We start from the raw sequence: 17594 nt of genomic DNA on the forward strand, positions 1-17594 counted from the left end.
TGTCTCCCAAATTACACAGGGTCTTGTGATTAATTCTCACCAATGAACTATGAGCTAAGGTCATGAAGAGCCCCTTCTTAACCTTTCAGCCTGGAGAACTACTCAGCTTGTAGAAGATTTGTGTCAGAAACAAACATTTGTAGTATTAGGGCACTGAGATTTAGGGGTTAATTTTGTTCAACAGTGTAACCTAACCTATTCTGACTAATGCAGGTAGGAACAGACACAAGTTGTGCCCAGTGACAATATTTTATTAGGTTTTCAGATTATTATTAATTATATAGAAGTGAACCCAAGACACCAGGCCTATAGTCATGTGGAAGTTTGGTTTGTAATTTAGTTTATATTGAGATGAAAAATAAGAGTATGATTTTTTTAAGCAAAAAATAAGTTTTGACATGTTTTGGACTCGTGTATCGATTAAAGCAGGCACATGCGTGTAATTCCCCCAGCAAAGTCTGTACTGTGATTCATACTCATTTTCTGTGATTTTCTTTGAAGTTGCTTCATTCTTTTGAAGTTCACCTTGAAGAACTGAGCAACTCTAAGACAGTCATTATTTTTTCACTATGACATGACTAATAGCTTCTGCCAGAGGTGACAGTTCTTTGCAATCTTTAATTTCTCTTTCTATTCTTCTTCAAGATTTGTATTGAAATGTATTTTCTTCAAATGGTTATGTTTATACCCTCCAGACTTAATCACATTTATAACATATGAAAACAAGTAGTTACTTAAGTGCCTGAAAAGATAGCCAATCTTAAGATAGAACCACAATGATTTTCTCTCACAGTTGAGCTGGAAAAAGTCCAGACAGTTGATAATCTGTTCAACAAGAGGTATGTGGAGGAGGGCTATAAAGTGAATGTATTAGTTATGGTTCTCTCATGAAATTAAAACCAGTTGAGCTTTAATGACCAATCTGAGATTTCACTGGCACATACTTTTAAAAAGCTGGACTGGGAGTGCAGTCTTTAATTTTATCTAATTTTGCAACATTACTTCGTCTTGAGTTCCCGAGGCATGGAAGTATTGATCTACAAAGTTTCTGGTCAACTGAGGTTGTGATTTTGGAGGGTTTGTTTATTAATATATTTATTATATATGTTACATAATTATACATATTATACCATATATATTCAGATACACATGCACGCATATGAAAAGACCTTGGTTATGGATTTGAATTGATAATTCAGCTTTCATGTTAGTATTTGTTTTATTCATCACCACCTTCTTTCCACCAATTCTACTAGGTTTGTGCTTTTTAAATTACGATTTCATTTTGTTAGAGACAAGAAAGAGTAAGTGGGATCATAGTCTGTTGGCTCATTTGCCGTTTTTGGGTATGATCGGTGTAGCCAACATATTAAGAACAAATGAAAGAACAATTATTGTGAAGTATATTCTTCTTGGCACAGTCCTCCTTTAAAGCTAGAGGAATAACAGCTACCATATTTTTCAAACTTTAATGGGCACAGGAATCACCTAAGGATCTTGTTAAAATGCACATTCTGATTCAGTAGGTTTGGGTCCCAGTACTAGAAATAAGCATTTTTAATAAGCTTTCTGATGACACTGATGGTATTGATTCATCCTTTGGGCCATGCTTTGAGTAGCTCACCTCTAAAGCACTTATTTATTTATTCATTCATCCATTCTATCAGTGAATATTGATTAAGCCCCCAAGATGAGCTAGACCTCTTGAGTTCAAAGATAAGACATTTCCTTGCTCTTAAGGAGCTCCCATTCTATAATGTCAGGTTCATACACAGATAACTAATGAAAATGAGGAAAGTAATGTGATCAAGATGACTATAAAGGCTATAAAAAGACAGGGAGTGATTAATTCTTCTTTTAGTGTGGCAAGGGCATGGGGGTAGAAATGGAAGACTTCCTTTAACCTAAGACTGGGATTAAAAGTTCTTTCATTTTGAGGAATTTATGTTTGCTGGAACAAGCCCTAAGGAATTGGTAAACAATGTGAGCGGTTCTTCCTACAAGTAAAGAATACTAACAATATGGCTCACAACCTGACAGCAACTTTCAGATGGGAGCTATCCACCTCTCCCTGACACCCCCCCAAAAAAAAAAGTGAAAACATGTACAGTAGTTGAATTTAGTGAAATGACCAGGTAGAAATGAGTCACTAACCACTTATTTTCAAGTCAGTTTAAGAAATTCCAAATGCTCATTCAATAGTTCCTAAATAGGTCTTATGTAGACAAATCCTTTGATCTATTGCCACTACCTCCTAAAAAAAAAAGCTTGCAAAGGTCGATTTACCTTTAAGTTAATGAAGCTTCCAGGTTATTCATTTGAACAGACTGTAGGAGGGATTTTAGCAATTCTTTTTTTGTAATTTTGTGACATTTTTCTTAAAAAAAAACTTCCGAAATTATGTAAGATTTAGATTCTGCAAAATCTGGATCCACTCCTAAAAGCATACGTTCTATTATAAGAAGTATTATATGTTTAGTGTTTGCTTTGAGGAATATGTTGTGGCATCACTATAATTGGAAAATGATATTTAATCAATTTTCATACAGTTGAGCTCTGCAGGTAATAAACAACCCAAAGAAAGAAACTCTCCAGGGATGATAAAGATTATCTTTTAGCTCATGAATATTCCATTTGCTCATTTTCTACAGATGGATGACTTCATTTGAAAGTAATAGAAAAACAGAACAGCCTGCATTAAGTAAATAGTGTTTAGTGTAGATGGGTCATAATGAAACCAGCATCTTGTCCTAACTGTTCATGTGTGATGCATTGAGCCCCTTGAGCTTTCACTTGAAGATTTACACACATCCATTTTCTTTCCTTTATATAGAGTGGAGGTATAGTATATGTGCTAAATTTGGAAATGTTGAAGCAATCTACTTTAATTTTGGTAAATATGTCTTATCTTTACAACAAACAAAGATCTGAATATAATTAACCTTTTTTTTTCTTTAACAGAAGGGATTTTCTACAGAATTCAATCTAATTCTTAGAGCCTGAGTTTCTTAGAGGTGGTAATACTAGATAAAATCATTTTAGACATAATTACAATATGAGGTCTGTTTTCTTTTAGTTGCAAATTTTGCTTTCTATTTTTATTATTATTATTTTTGTGTGTGTTGTTTTGCCTAAAATAGGAGGGAAAATTTGGGAGACAGGCTACTCTTGTTATATATTTATAGGCTTTCTTTTTTCTTCTTCTCCTTTTTTTTTTGTTTTTTTACCCGTTAAAAATTATTCAAGATAATTTTTTGTAAGCTTCTCTGGTGCAAGATATGGCACCAGTCTTAGTCTAGGGTAGGGGAAGAGTGAATTACAAGTAGAATAATATTCAATTCCTAGGCTGAAGTAGATTGTCCCTTGCATCCACCTCCATTCTATAATGGAAATGCCATAAAAGAGGAATACAGAAACAGAATGAGAGGACTTCATTACAAAAAAAGGAGATTCTGAGAAGACTGTATGCATCTTTTTTAGTTTGTTCTCCAGGGAGAGTCAACACACATACTTTCCAGTAAGCTAATTCTGTATCTATAGATGTTCTTGTTTTATCCGAAGGTATACTTTACCAACCTGATTTAAGAGTTGAGTCAGCCTTTCTATTCCTTACCTACATTTTAAAATTGAGGTGTAATTATTATATAGCAAAGTGTATAGATCCCAAAGTGCAGTGTTTGCTGAGTTTTGACAAAAGTACTCCAGATCAAGATATAGAGTATTGCCATTACCCTAGAAGATACCCTTGTGTCCTTTTCAGTCCATGCCCTCCCAGAAGCAAGCGGTATTCTGATTTCTCTCTCCATAAATGATTTTGCCTGTCCTTAGGTTCACACAAGTAGAATCATACAGTTATGTGCTTGTTTGTGTTCCTGCTCAACAGGGAGCCTCCTTCTCCCTCTCCCACTCACCCTGCTTGTGTTCCCTCTCTCATTGTGTCTCTCTCTGTCAAATAAATAATAAATAAAATCTTTAAAAAAATAAAAATAAAAAAATAAAGTGGAAGATTTTGTATTAATCGTTGTGTAGGCATACCTGAAAGTAGAATTTCTGGATCGTTAGGTAGGTGCATGTTGAACTCTAATGAGAAACTGCCAATGTTTAATAAGGACCTGCCAAACTGTTTTCTCTATTGGTTGTTCCATTTTAAACTAGCAATGGATGAAAGAGCAAGTTGCTCCACATTATCTCCAATATTTTATATTGTTAGTCATTTTAATTTTAGCCATTCCAGTAAGTGTATAGTGGCATCTCATTGTGGTTTTGATTTGCATTTCCCTTGTGACTAACAATTTTGAACATCTCTTCTTGTATGTAATGCTTATTCATATATCCTATGTTGTAAAATGTCAGTCCAAATCTTTGCCCATATTTTTAAATAGACTTTTTATTTTGGAATAATTTTAGATTTACAGGGAGGTTTAAAAGATAATACAGACCGTTCCCATGTACCTCTTAGCCAGTTTTTCCCATTGATAACATCTTACATCACCATGGTTTATTTGTCAACATGGAGAAACTAACATTGGTACATTACTATTAACTGAACTCCAGACTTTATTTGGATTTTACCAGATTCTCCATGATTGTAAACTTTTTCTTCCAAGATTCATTCCAGGGTTCCAATTGTATTTATTTGTCCTGTGACTAGAGGTCCTTCAGTCTGATAATCTTTGTCTTTCTTTGTTTCTCATGACCTTGATGATCTTGAGGAATACTGACCAGGTATTCTGTAGGATATCCCCAATCTATATTTGGTCTGATTTTTTTTTCTTTCATGATTAGACTGGAGTTACGGATTGTTGGAAAGAATAATGCAGAGTTCAGGTAGTCTCATCACATCATATAAGGACATATGTGATTGCCAAATAACATTTCTAGTGATGTTAACCTTTATCATTTGGTTCAAGTAGTATTTTTAGGCTCTTTCAAGGGACAGAAATAGGAACTATGTGCATAAACCCACGTATAGACACATTATCATTAATTTTTATATCTATCCATTTGTATGTTGAATCTACATATGAATGTAAGTTCATTTTGGTGTCTCTGATTCATACAGTTCCACAGGGCTCATTCTATATTTCTGTTACCATAATTTCCCTCTTTCACAGTGAGAAGCCCACCACCTGCTGTCTACCATCAATTTACTTGTTTAATGCCAGTATATATATAGTTTTGAAATTTTTTACTTGAATCCATATGAGAAAGAAATTTACCAGTTAGAGTGCAATGTTTATGTACAGTGTACAGATCATTTTATCTTCAACTGTACACTTTCCAGTCAAAACACCATTTTCCAAAGTTACTTAGGTCAGCTCCTATTTTCCCATTTAAAAAAAAATGGATTGTTTACTTCTTTATTTGTGAGGGTATGTATATATTCAAGATGCAAATTTTTAGGTATTTGTTTTACAGTTTTTTTCCAGACTGTTTCTTGCATTTACCTATTCCTTTTTTTTTTAAAGATTTTATTTATTTGTTTGAGAGAGAGCACAAGGAGGGGGATATAGAGGGAGAGGGAGAAGCAGACTCTCCACTGAACAGGGAACCTGACACATGGGGCAGGGAGCCCAACAAGGGGCTAGGTCTCAGAACTCCAAGATCATGACCTGATCTGAGGGAAGATGCTTAACTGACTGAGCCACCCAGGCGCCCCTGCATTTCATATTCTTTTTTTACAGTATCTTTTTAAATTTTTTAAATTTTATTTTATTATGCTATGTTAATCACCATATATTACATCATTAGTTTTTGATGTAGTTTCCATGATTCATTGTTTGCGTATAACACCCAGTGCTCGATTCAGTAAGTGCCCTCTTTAATACCCATCACCAGGCTAAGACATCTCCCCACCCCCCCTCCCCTCTAGAACCCTCAGTTTGTTTCTCAGAGTCCATAATCTCTCATGGTTCGTCTCCCCCTCCAATTTCCCCCCCTTCATTTTCCCTTCCTACTATCTTCTTCTTTTTTTTTTAACATATAATGTATTATTTGTTTCAGAGGTACAAGTCTGTGATTCATCAGTCTTACACAATTCACAGCATTCACCATACACTCCCCACTGTCTATCACCCAGCTGCCCCATCCCTCCCACCTCCCCCCACTCCAGCAACCCTCAGTTTGTTACCTGAGATTAAGAATTCCTCATATCAGTGAGGTCATATGATACAAGTCTTTCTCTGATTGACTTATTTTGCTCAGCATAACACCCTCCAATTCCATCCACGTCTTTGCAAATGGCAAGATTTCATTCTTTTTGATGGCTGCATAATATTCCATTGTGTGTGTGTGTGTGTATATATATATATATGTATATATATATATATATACCACTTCTCCTTTATCCGTTCATCTGTCAATGGACATCTTGGCTCTGTCCACAGTTTGGCTATTGTGGACATTGCTGCTATAAACATCGGGGTGCACATACCCCTTTGGATCACTACATTTGTATATTTGTGATAAATACCCAGTAGTGCAATTGCTGGGTCATACAGTAGCTCTATTTTCAACTTTTTGAGGAACCTCCATACTGTTTTCCAGAGTGGCTGCACCAGCTTGCATTCCCACCAACAGTGTAGGAGGGTTCCCCTTTCTCTGCATCCTCGCAAACATCTGTCGTTTCCTGACTTGTTAATTTTAGCCATGCTGACTGGTATGAGGTGGTATCTCATTGAGGTTTTGGTTTGGATTTCCCTGATGCCAAACAATGTTGAGCACTTTTTTATGTGTCTGTTGGCCATTTGGATGTCTTCTTTGGAAAAAATGTTCATGTCTTCTGCCCATTTCTTGATTGGATCATTTGTTCTTTGGGTGTTGAATTTGAGAAGTTCTTTATAGATTTTGGATACTAGCCCTTTATCTGATATGTCATTTGCAAATATCTTCTCCCATTCTGTCGGTCGTCTTTTGGTTTTGATGACTGTTTCCTTTGCTGTGAAAAAGCTTTTTATCTTGATGAAGTCCCAATAGTTCATTTTGCCCTTGCTTCCCTTGCCTTTGGCGATGTTTCTAGGAAGAAGTTGCTGTGGCTGAGGTCGAAGATGTTGCTGCCTATGTTCTCCTCTAGGATTTTGATGGATTCCTGTCTCACATTTAGGTCTTTCATCCATTTTTAGTCTATTTTTGTGTGTGGTGTAAGGAAATGGTCCAGTTTCATTCTTCTGCATGTGATTGTCCAATTTTCCCAACATCATTTGTTGAAAAGACTGTCTTTTTTCCACTGGACAGTCTTTCCTACTAGTTGAAGATTAGTTGACCGTAGAGTTGAGGGTCCACTTCTGGCCTCTCTATTCTGTTCCATTGATCTATGTGTCTGTTTTTGTGCCAGTACCATACTGTCTTGATGATGACAGCTTTGTAATAGAGCTGGAAGTCCGGAATTGTGATGCTGCCAGCTTTGCTTTTCTTTTTCAACATTCCTCTGGCTATTCAGAGTCTTTTCTAGTTCCATACGAATTTAAGGATTATTGGTTTCATTTCTTTGAAAAAGGTGGATGGTATTTTGATAGGGATTGCATTAAATGTGTAGATTGCTCTAGGTAGCTCTGACATCTTCACAATATTTGTTCTTCCAATCCATGAGCATGGAACATTTTCCCATTTCTTTGTGTCTTCCTCAATTTCTTTCATGAGTATTTTATAGTTTTCTGAGTACAAATTATTTGCCTCTTTGGTTAGATTTATTCCTAGGTATCTTATGGTTTTGGGTGCAATTGTAAATGGGATAGACTCCTTGATTTGTCTCTCTTCTGTCTTGTTGTTGGTGTATAGGAATGCCACTGATTTCTGTGCATTGATTTTATATCCTCCCACTTTACTGAATTCCTGGATGAGTTCTAGCAGTTTTGGGGTGGAGTCTTTTGGGTTTTCCACATAAAGTATCATATCATCTGCAAAGATTGAGAGTTTGACTTCTTCTTTGCTGATTCAGGTGCCTTTTATTTCTTTTTGTTGTCTGATTCCTGTGGCTAGGAATTCTAGTACTATGTTAAATAGCAGTGGTGATAGTGGACATTGCTGCCATGTTCCTGACCTTAGGGGGAAAGCGCTCTGTTTTTCCCCATTGAGAATGATATTCGCTGTGAGTTTTTCATAGATGGTTTTTATGATATTTAGGTATGTACCCTCTATCCCTACACTCTGAAGAGTTTTAATCAAGAAAGGATGCTGTACTTTGTCAAATGCTTTTTCTGCATCTATTGAGAGGATCGTATGGTTCTTGTTCTTTCTTCTATTAATGTATTGTATCACATTGATTGATTTGTGGATGTTGAACCAACCTTGCAGTCCAGGAATAAATCCCACATGGTCATGGTGAATAATCCTTTTAATGTACTATTGGATTCCTGTTGGCTAGTATTTTGGTGAGAATTTTGCATCCGTGTTCATCAGGGATATTGGTCTGTAATTCTCCTTTTTGATGGGGTCTTTGTCTGATTTTGGGACCAAGCTAATGGTAGCCTCATAAAATGAGTGTGGAAGTTTTCCTTCCATTTCTATTTTTTGGAACAGTTTCAGAAGAGTAGGTATTAATTCATCTTTAAATGTTTGATAGAATTCCCCTGGGAAGCCTTCTCATCCTGGGCTCTTGTTTTTTGGGAGATTTTTGATTACTGCTTCAATTTCCTTACTGGTTATGGGTCTGTTCAGGTTTTCTATTTCAGTGAGGTGGGTGTTAAAGTCCCCTACTATTATTGTGTTGTTGTCGATGTATTTCTTTGCTTTTGTTATTAATTGGCTTATATAATTGGCTGCTCCAATGTTAGGGGCCTAGATATATATAATTGTTAGATCTTCTTGTTGGATAGACTTTTTTGTATGATATAGTGTTCCTCCTCATCTCTTCTTACAGTCTTTGGTTTAAAATCTAATTTGTCTGATATAAGGATTGCCACTCCAGCTTTCTTTTGATGTCCATTAGCATGGTAAATGGTTTTCTACCCCCTCACTTTCAATCTGGAGGTGTCTTTGCATCTAAAATGAGTCTGTTGCAGACAGCATATTGATGGGTCTTGTTTTAAATCCAATCTGATAGCTTGTGTCTTTTGATGGGGGCATTTAGCCCATTTACATTCAGGGTAACTATTGAAAGATATGAATTTAGTGCCATTGTATTGCCTGTAAGGTGACTGTTACTGTATATTGTCTCTGTTCCTTTCTGGTCTATGTTACTTTTAGGCTCTCTCTTTGCTTAGAGGACCCCTTTCAATATTTCTTGGAGGGCTGGTTTTGTGTTTGCAAATTCCTTTAGTTTTTGTTTGTCCTGGAAGCTTTTTATCTCTCCTTCTATTTTCAGTGACAGCCTAGCTGGATATAATATTCTTGGCTGCATATTTTTCTCATTTGTGTTCTGAATATATCATGCCAGTCCTTTCTGGCCTGCCAGGTCTCTGTGGATAGGTCTGTTGACAATCTAATGTTTCTGCCATTGTAGGTTACAGACCCTTGTCCCAAGCTGCTTTCAGGATTTTCTCTTTGTCTCTGAGACTCATAAGTTTTACTATTAGATGTCGGGGTGTTTACTTATTTTTATTGATTTTTAGGGGCGTCTTCTGTGCCTCCTGGATTTTGATGCCTGATTCCTTACCCAAATTAGGGAAGTTCTCTGCTATAATTTGCTCCAATATACCTTCTGCCTCTCTCTCTCTTTCTTCTTCTTCTTAGGGATCCCAATTATTCTAATATTGTTTCATCTTACGGTATCACTTATCTGTAGAATTCTGTCCCGTGATCCAGTAATTGTTTACCTCTTTTTTTCTCAGCTCCTTTTTTCTCCATCATTTGGTCTTCTAGATCACCTATTCTCTCTTCTGCCTCATGTATCCTAGCAGTTAGAGCCTCCATTTTTGACTGCACCTCATTAATAGCCTTTTTGATTTCGTCTTGGTTAGATTTTCGTTCTTTTATTTCTCCAGAAAGGGTTTCTTTAATATCTTCCATGCTTTTTTCAAACCCAGCTAGTATCTTTAGAATCATCATTCTGAACTCTAGTCCTGACATCTTACTAATGTCCTTATTGATCAGGTCCCTGACAGTTGGTACTGCCTCTTGTTCATTTTTTTGAGGTGAGTTTTTCTGTCTTGTCATTTTGTCCAGAGGAGAATAGATGAATGAGAGAACAAAATGCTAACAGGGTAACAACGACCCCAGAAAAATATACACTAAACAAATCAGAAGAAACCTTCCAGAAAGTGGTTGCTTTTCTGTTTATAGAGATAGAGTTGCTGCTATTCTTTTCTTCTATTTCCTGTAGAATTTGTAGGTGTTCAGAATGGTTTGATACCTATCTAGCTGAATTCTTGGGACCAGACGAAATTTAGGTCTCCTACTCCTCTGCCATCTTGCTCCTCCTCCTGCATTTCATATTCTTAATGGTGACTTTTGATAAAAAGAAGTTCAAACTTTTATGAGGTCCTCTCTGTCAAATTTCTTTTGTGATTAGTGCTTTTTACTTTCTGAAAGACATTTGTCTATCTCCAGGTCACAAAGTTCTTTTTTAAATTTTTAAAAAAATGTTTTATTCTATGAATTTTATAGTTTTAGCTTTAATATATAGGTCTTTAATCTATCACAAATTAATTTTTATATATGATGTGAGATAGATATTGGTGTTCACTTTTCTCCATACAGCCATATAGTTGATCTAGCACCATTTGTCTGTACTTTTTTCATATTCTAAACCACATGCAGCTGTTTCCTACTTGACTTTCCTCTGCCTTTGTTGTGTTAAATTCTCGTTTCTCCAATAGTGATATAGTGCTAGCATTGTTTTATATTTTTACCTTACCCCAAATTCTAATATATCATGTATTTGAATACTTGTAGATAATTGTCAGTTTTATGTCTGTTTTTTAGAATATGTGCAATTTATTTACAAATGCATTCAAATTTTATTCTGATTTTTTGATGTTACATTATATGTAAAATAATACTATTGTGATTCTATTCATTTCCTCTGTTCTCTCACAACTAGAGTAAAATGTCAGCTAGAAGCCATTCAGTACATTTCAATTTCTTTAAAAATAGAATCAAGAAAAAAACCTGTTTTCCTTTTATTAAATACATTTTCTTAAAGGTATTGTTCCTTCTGAGAATTCCTAATAGAAAAAAAAATCAATAAGTGGAGACTCTAACTTTGTTACTTCCTGCATTTTGCACTGAAAGCATATGGCATTGTGGAAAGAATATCAAAGGCTTTAGTTTCTGAAGAATGGTGTTATATATATTCTCTACTATTTAGTAGCTGTGTGACCTTGGGCTAATCATATCCTCATTTCTAAGATGGGGGTAATAATATTTACTTCACAGAGTACATGTGAAGCTAAAATTAGCTAACAAGTCAGAATATCTTTACCTATGGGTAAACAGAAATGGTCTAGTAAGGTTCTCAAACCAAAGGAAAAACATGGCTGATTCATCTGAAGAAGTATATTAGTACCATATTTGGAAAATATGTATATTTTTAAAGATGAAGTATGAGACAATTAACTTTGGGGAGGGGTTGGGGAAGCAGTGTGTAAGTATACTTCCAAATTCTACATCCCCAAATTAAATTATTTTGTAGCCATTACGTATGTTAGTGAAAATAATTTCAGAACCTCTAGGATGACCCATGAAAAGTGCCCTGAATTGCTTGGCACACAGAAGGTGCTAACAAAATATTGGCTGTTGTTTTTGTCATTTAACTGAGTAGGCATTTGGGACATAACTTAGCTTTAGAAATTATTTTAGTCAATAATGTGCCCTGCTTTTGTTGTTGACCCTTGGGTCATTTTATTTTTTATTTATTTATTTTTAAAGATTTATTTATTTGAGAGAGAGAGAATGAGAGAGAGAGAGAGTACATGAGATGGGGGAGGGCTAGAGGGAGAAGCAGGCTCCTCGCTGAGCAAGGAGCCCGACGTGGGACTCGATCCTGAGACTCCAGGATCATGACCTGAGCCAAAAGCAGTTCCTTAACCAACTGAGCCACCCAGGCGTCCTATTTTTTATTTTTTTTAAATATTTTATTTATTTATTTGACAGAGAGAGAGAGAGCACAAGTAGGCAGAGCAACAGGCAGAGGGAGAGGGAGAAGAAGGCTCTCTGCCGAGCAGGGAGCCCGACATGGGTCTCGTTCCCGGGACCCTGGGATCACGACCCGAGCCAAAGGCAGCTGCTTAACTGCCTGAGTCACCCAGGTGCCCCGACCCTTAGGTCATTTTAGCGTACCTTTGATATAGGATATTTTACTAATTTTTTTCTATTTTTTGTTTGTTTTTTTGATGTAGTGTTCATGATTCATTGTTTGCTTATAACACCCAGTGCTCCATTCGATACATGCCCTCTTTAATACCCATCACCAGGCTAACCCATCCTCCCACCCCCTTCCCCTCTAGAACCCTCAGTTTATTTCTCAGAGTCCATAGTCTCTCATGGTTCGTCACCCCTCCAATTCCCCCCTTTATTTTTCCCTTCCTACTATCTTCTTTTTTTTTTTTAAGATTTCATTTATTTATTTGACAGAGAGAGACACAGCAAGAGAGGGAGAGGGAGAAGCAGGCTTCCCATGGAGCAGGGAGCCTGATGCAGGGCTTGATCCCAGGACCCCGGGATCATGACCTGAGCCAAAGGCAGATGCTTAATGACTGAGCCACCCAGGCGCCTCCGTACTATCTTCTTTATTTTACTAATTTTTTTTTTTTGAGAGAGGTCTTACTATTTATTTTTGGTGTGATATTCCAAAGGAAACCTATGCTTGGTGTTTTTTGTTTGTTTTTTAATTTAATTTTATTATGTTATGTTAATCACCATACATTATATCATTAGTTTTTGTGGTGTTCCATGATTCATTGTTTGCGTATAACACCCAGTGCTCCATTCAATACGTGCCCTCTTTAATACCCATCACCAGCCTAACCCATCCCCCATCCCGTCCCCTCTAGAACCCTCAGTTTGTTTCTCAGAGTCCATAGTCTCTCCTGGTTCATCTCCCCCCTCCATTTTCCTCCCTTCATTTTTCCCTTCCTACTATCTTCTTTATTTTACTAAATTTTTGAAAACCTTTTTAAGCCCAGGGTGCCTGGGTGACTCAGTTGGTTAAGCGGCTGCCTTCAGCTCAGGTCATGATCCCAGGGTGCTGGGATCGAGCCCCGCATCATCGGGCTCCTTGCTCAGTGGGGGAGCCTGCTTCTGCCTCTGCCTGTCGCTCCCACTGTTTGTGCTCCTGCTCTCTCTCTCTGTGTCAAATAAATGAATGGAATCTTAAAAAAAAAAAAATTTAAGCCCAATAGTTTGAAATATTTCTCAGGTAAGGTATATTTTTTTTACCAATGTAATAGTTTCTTTAATTTTTAGAGTCGTTTTAATGATTTGTGTTTGATTCTTTTTCCTGGATGACATGAGCATCATTGCCTTAGTCCTGGACTAAATAATGGGACATCCTTATTTCTTTTTCTGCTGAACAAATAAAAAGATAACAAAATAAATTCGTTGTTTTAACTATACTACTGTAATTTTATGGATGGGGGATTTCTTCTTTGTTATATTTTGATTATATATGTAGATCTGTTCACCCATCATGGATCCTTCCTTTTGAAATATAGCATAATATAAGTCATTAGGGATCCATTCAGAGGGAAATGAGTGAATGAGGCAGGTGTGCCTAGAGATAATTTGGAAATCAGTCTTCATTTCTCCCATATATTTAACATACCTTAAGTCATCATTTAATATAAAACTATTCAACATATAGTCCAAATCCTTGTATTTAAAAATAGATATTCACTTGATCTTTATTTTTATTTCTTTTTTTTTTAATTTATTTGAGAGAAAAAGACAGATAGTGAGAAAGAGCACAAGCAGGGAAGAGAGGGAGAAGCAGGCTGTGATGTGGGGCTGGAACCCAGTACCCCAGGATCATGACCTGAGCCGAAGGCAGATGCTTAACAGACTGAGCAGATCGTTATTTTTATTTCTAACCTGGTTCATTTGGGAAACACTCTATATACAGAAATAAGTTTAAATGACAGAAATGACTCTTTCCCTTTAATTTATGATAAATCATACTGGCAAATATATCAGAAGCCAGTCTTCCTGAAACATTGATTGATTATATTATTTAAAATTCTTCAATAGTTTCCTGACATCAAGATAAAACTCTGTTTTCCCAAACTAACTTTGAAATTATACTTGGCAGCTTTTCCCCAGTATTAGATTCCATTATTCCTCAATGGAATCATTCTTTTATATCTCAAATAGGTCTCATAATTGTCATTCATACTCTCTGAGAGTCATTCCAGCATCTTAGCACTTCCTTGCACAGCTCTCCTCACCTAGAATTTCCTGTCTTCTCCTCTCTAATGGGGGCACAATGGAACAAAGGAGGATATTTCTAATGAAATATCTGTAGTATTGTAGTTCCGATCATAATTTCAACTAAACTGGTCAGACTAATCTAATTTGACCTAAAAGTGACTGTATGCTATTCCCTGTGAAGTATAGAACCCAGAATAAAATATGTTTCTTTCCAAGATGAAATTCTAATAAAATCAAATATATAGGTTTAATCCAAAAGAGAAAAAAAAAATCCCCAAATATTCCATAGAAGACAGAATTATATTCACTTTGCTTTGAAGAGGGATGGTTCACTCTATAATAACGTTGGACATTTACTTATTATTTATTATATGTCAGCCACTGTTTTGAGCACTTTTTTCACATGTTGACTCATTTTTCCCCTCATGGTCCAGTCTGAAGTCCCAGTTTTAATCACCACCATTAACTTCCTGTATAAGTATCTTTTCTCTGGGCTGTTTATTTGTTAATTGAACATCTATGAATTCCAAGTCAATCTAACAGGAGGAGATGGGGCTGGTTGTATTTTCCTAAAATAAATTTCCTTAAGTCACTGTTTAGATCCATGGTTGTATCAAGTGTTCCCCTTTTTATGCTCCTGTCAATGGTTCAGGTGTGGAATGTTGTCTTAATTTATTATTTTCCAGGGATAACTCTTTTTACTAGATTCCATTAATAATAATCATTCTCAGTCAAAGAAGACAGAAAGAGTACATGTTGTATGATCCCATTTACATAAAATCCAGGATCCATGGACAGCAGTAGTATCTTAATGGCACACTTTGAACCAACCTAACATTTTGTGTCCTTTTAAATCTTCAAATCCACCTAGTGTTATCAGAGTGGCCCATTTCAATAATAGAAATGGGGCTAGCTGATAATAGCCCAGGGAAATTCTGAGATGTTACTCCATGCTTGGGTTTCTCTATGCTCAGCACTTTTTTTAAAGTTTTCAGTGGCAGATTTAACAGAAGTTTCTATGCAAAATTACAGTTTGCTCTTGAGTTGGTTGCCAGAATTTGAAGCTGAACTAAATGTCCACAGTTCTCTTCTCCCCACTACCACCATTCTCCCTACTCACTTTGTAGATTCAAGTAACAGACTGTATTCACTTGTCAATTATGATTTATTAACTATCAGCATCTGTTCCAGGATCCCTGCAAGAATTATTTAATCTAAGCTATTTCTTCCAGCTAAGGCTTTTCTTTAAGAAAGCATCATAATTAACGTAAGCAAGTATTTCAGGAAGTTCTAACTTTGGATATTTATAACAGTTTGTTAACAACCTGGGTTTTCTAGTTCCCACTTAAATGGCCCTTTAACTTTGAGGAAGTTTGACCAAATTTCCTTAGGAAAAGGGATGTCCTACTGTAGTTTACACTGTAATTCTTGAAAGAGAAATAACCCACGTTGGCCAAGGATTTGGTGATCTTTCCTTTTATGAGCCAAACATATCCAAATTATTTTTCTCTCTTTGATTTCCAGCTAAAATCAGATACAGAGGGACCAGAAAGGAAAGACTAAAATAGCCTACTTGAATAATTTTGTGTGGAGTCCTATCTTGCCGAGCTCACATGAACAATCATTTTCCTTTAGTCTTAAAATTGAAATTACTGATATTTATGAATATTTTAGATATTAAAAAACAAAAACAAAAATGAAACAAAACCTTAGCTATCATAACTCAAATACTAAAATCATAGATTCAGAAACTGAGACCAAATAGAAGATTGGACTTTCTTTGGATCACACATCTGGATGGTAATAAGGTCAGGATTCAATACTCTGGATCTTCTGATTCCTATACCACAAACTAGACTGCAGGTTAAATGAACAAACTTTTAATTTTTTTATCCTTTTTTTTTTTGTCTGGGTTTTTTTTGTCCTTCCCTTAAAATTATGTCAAAGACTACTCAGTACATATTTAATGAACATTATCCTAGTAACACAGTACTAATTGTCCATTGATTTTTCTATTTCTCTCTTAATAAACCAGTGTCTCCAACTATTTTTTGTAGTATACAGCTATTTCCTACTTGTCTGAAATTTTACAAGAAATTTACCAACTTACAAGCAATTGAGGGAAGAGGAAGGAAGCCATTTTGAAGAAATGTCTGAGTGGGAAGAAAGGCCACTTAACTGTCCCTTCCTTTTAGTCCCAGAATGTTGCAGATCATGGCAAATCTCCCAATAGGGAATCCCTTGTGGGCCTCTAAAAGAAACCCAGGCAATTGCTATTCCATTTAAATATACTAGCCAATTTTCTTTTCTGAAAGAACTTTCAGGTTCTAGCAACATTAGAGGACAATGTCTAAAAATTTACAACCTGAATTATTTCAGCAAAATTACATGCCTTACACGCATGATGTGAGTTGGCTTTTGGTTTCAAATCCAACTGCGTAACAGTAGGGTATATAAATCAGATATCATTTAGAAACTACAAATTTAAACTTTGTGACATTTTCTAATCATGGTAAACTCCTTGTCATCTGGGGATGCTTTCTCTTTGTGTCTTTATCTTTATGTATGTTGAGCCACTTATCTAGACCTCTAGAGTATCCTTCCCTCTCCTTTATTCATTATTTTATTGCCTGTTCATCCTTCAAGGCTATTTAAGCATTACTACAGCTGCAAAATGTTTTCCTGGATACCTCCTCCAGTCAGAGCTACGTGTGTCTTCTATGTACTCCCACAGCACTATCTTTTCACCTTTGTCATGACACCTTACTCTGCTGCCTGTTTTCACACTTGTCTCCAAGATTCTTAGAACTTACGTTAGCATTGACTATTCACTGGTCCTAACATTAGCATTGACCCTCTTCGAACCTATAGTATTGCACAATTCTAGAACGTGTTAGGCACCCAAGACATATATGAATAAATGAATGGATAAATTGTATTAGTTAATAGGCTTCATTGCACACCTTACAACTCCTTGGTTCAACTTTGAACCTAGTGAAGCAGATAATTCAGTGACACTTCAAAAATCTTTCAAGAAAGGCACTATGGATGATTATTGCAGGCATACAGAAGGCTTTTTTACAGACTGCCTCCCCCCCCCCAATAACCACTACTCTTTGGCTTAGTGGGCTCCTCTTTTAAGAGTGTTTTTTGGCAAAAAAAAAAAAAAAAAAAAAAAAAAAACGACTTTTTGCCAACACTTTTCTGCTGGAAAGTAGGAGGAGCAGAAGGGAGTATTTTGAGAGAGCTGTGGCTTTGGGGTTGCAATTTTGAAGACAGTTTTTATAAGGAAT

At 36.1% G+C, this 17594-nt stretch overlaps 1 protein-coding gene and 1 long non-coding RNA gene across 27 annotated transcripts in view; one reads left to right on the top strand and one right to left on the bottom strand.

Moving 5' to 3' along the window:
* The window catches only part of DLG2 (discs large MAGUK scaffold protein 2), a 2208086-nt gene that overhangs the window by 1497151 nt on the left and 693341 nt on the right, over positions 1-17594 (top strand). The window lies entirely within an intron of this gene.
* LOC113913995 overlaps positions 1-17594 on the bottom strand; it is a 51037-nt gene that overhangs the window by 18239 nt on the left and 15204 nt on the right. The window lies entirely within an intron of this gene.

The sequence above is a fragment of the Zalophus californianus genome, chromosome 11, assembly GCF_009762305.2.
Source record: "Zalophus californianus isolate mZalCal1 chromosome 11, mZalCal1.pri.v2, whole genome shotgun sequence".
NCBI lineage: Eukaryota > Metazoa > Chordata > Mammalia > Carnivora > Otariidae > Zalophus > Zalophus californianus.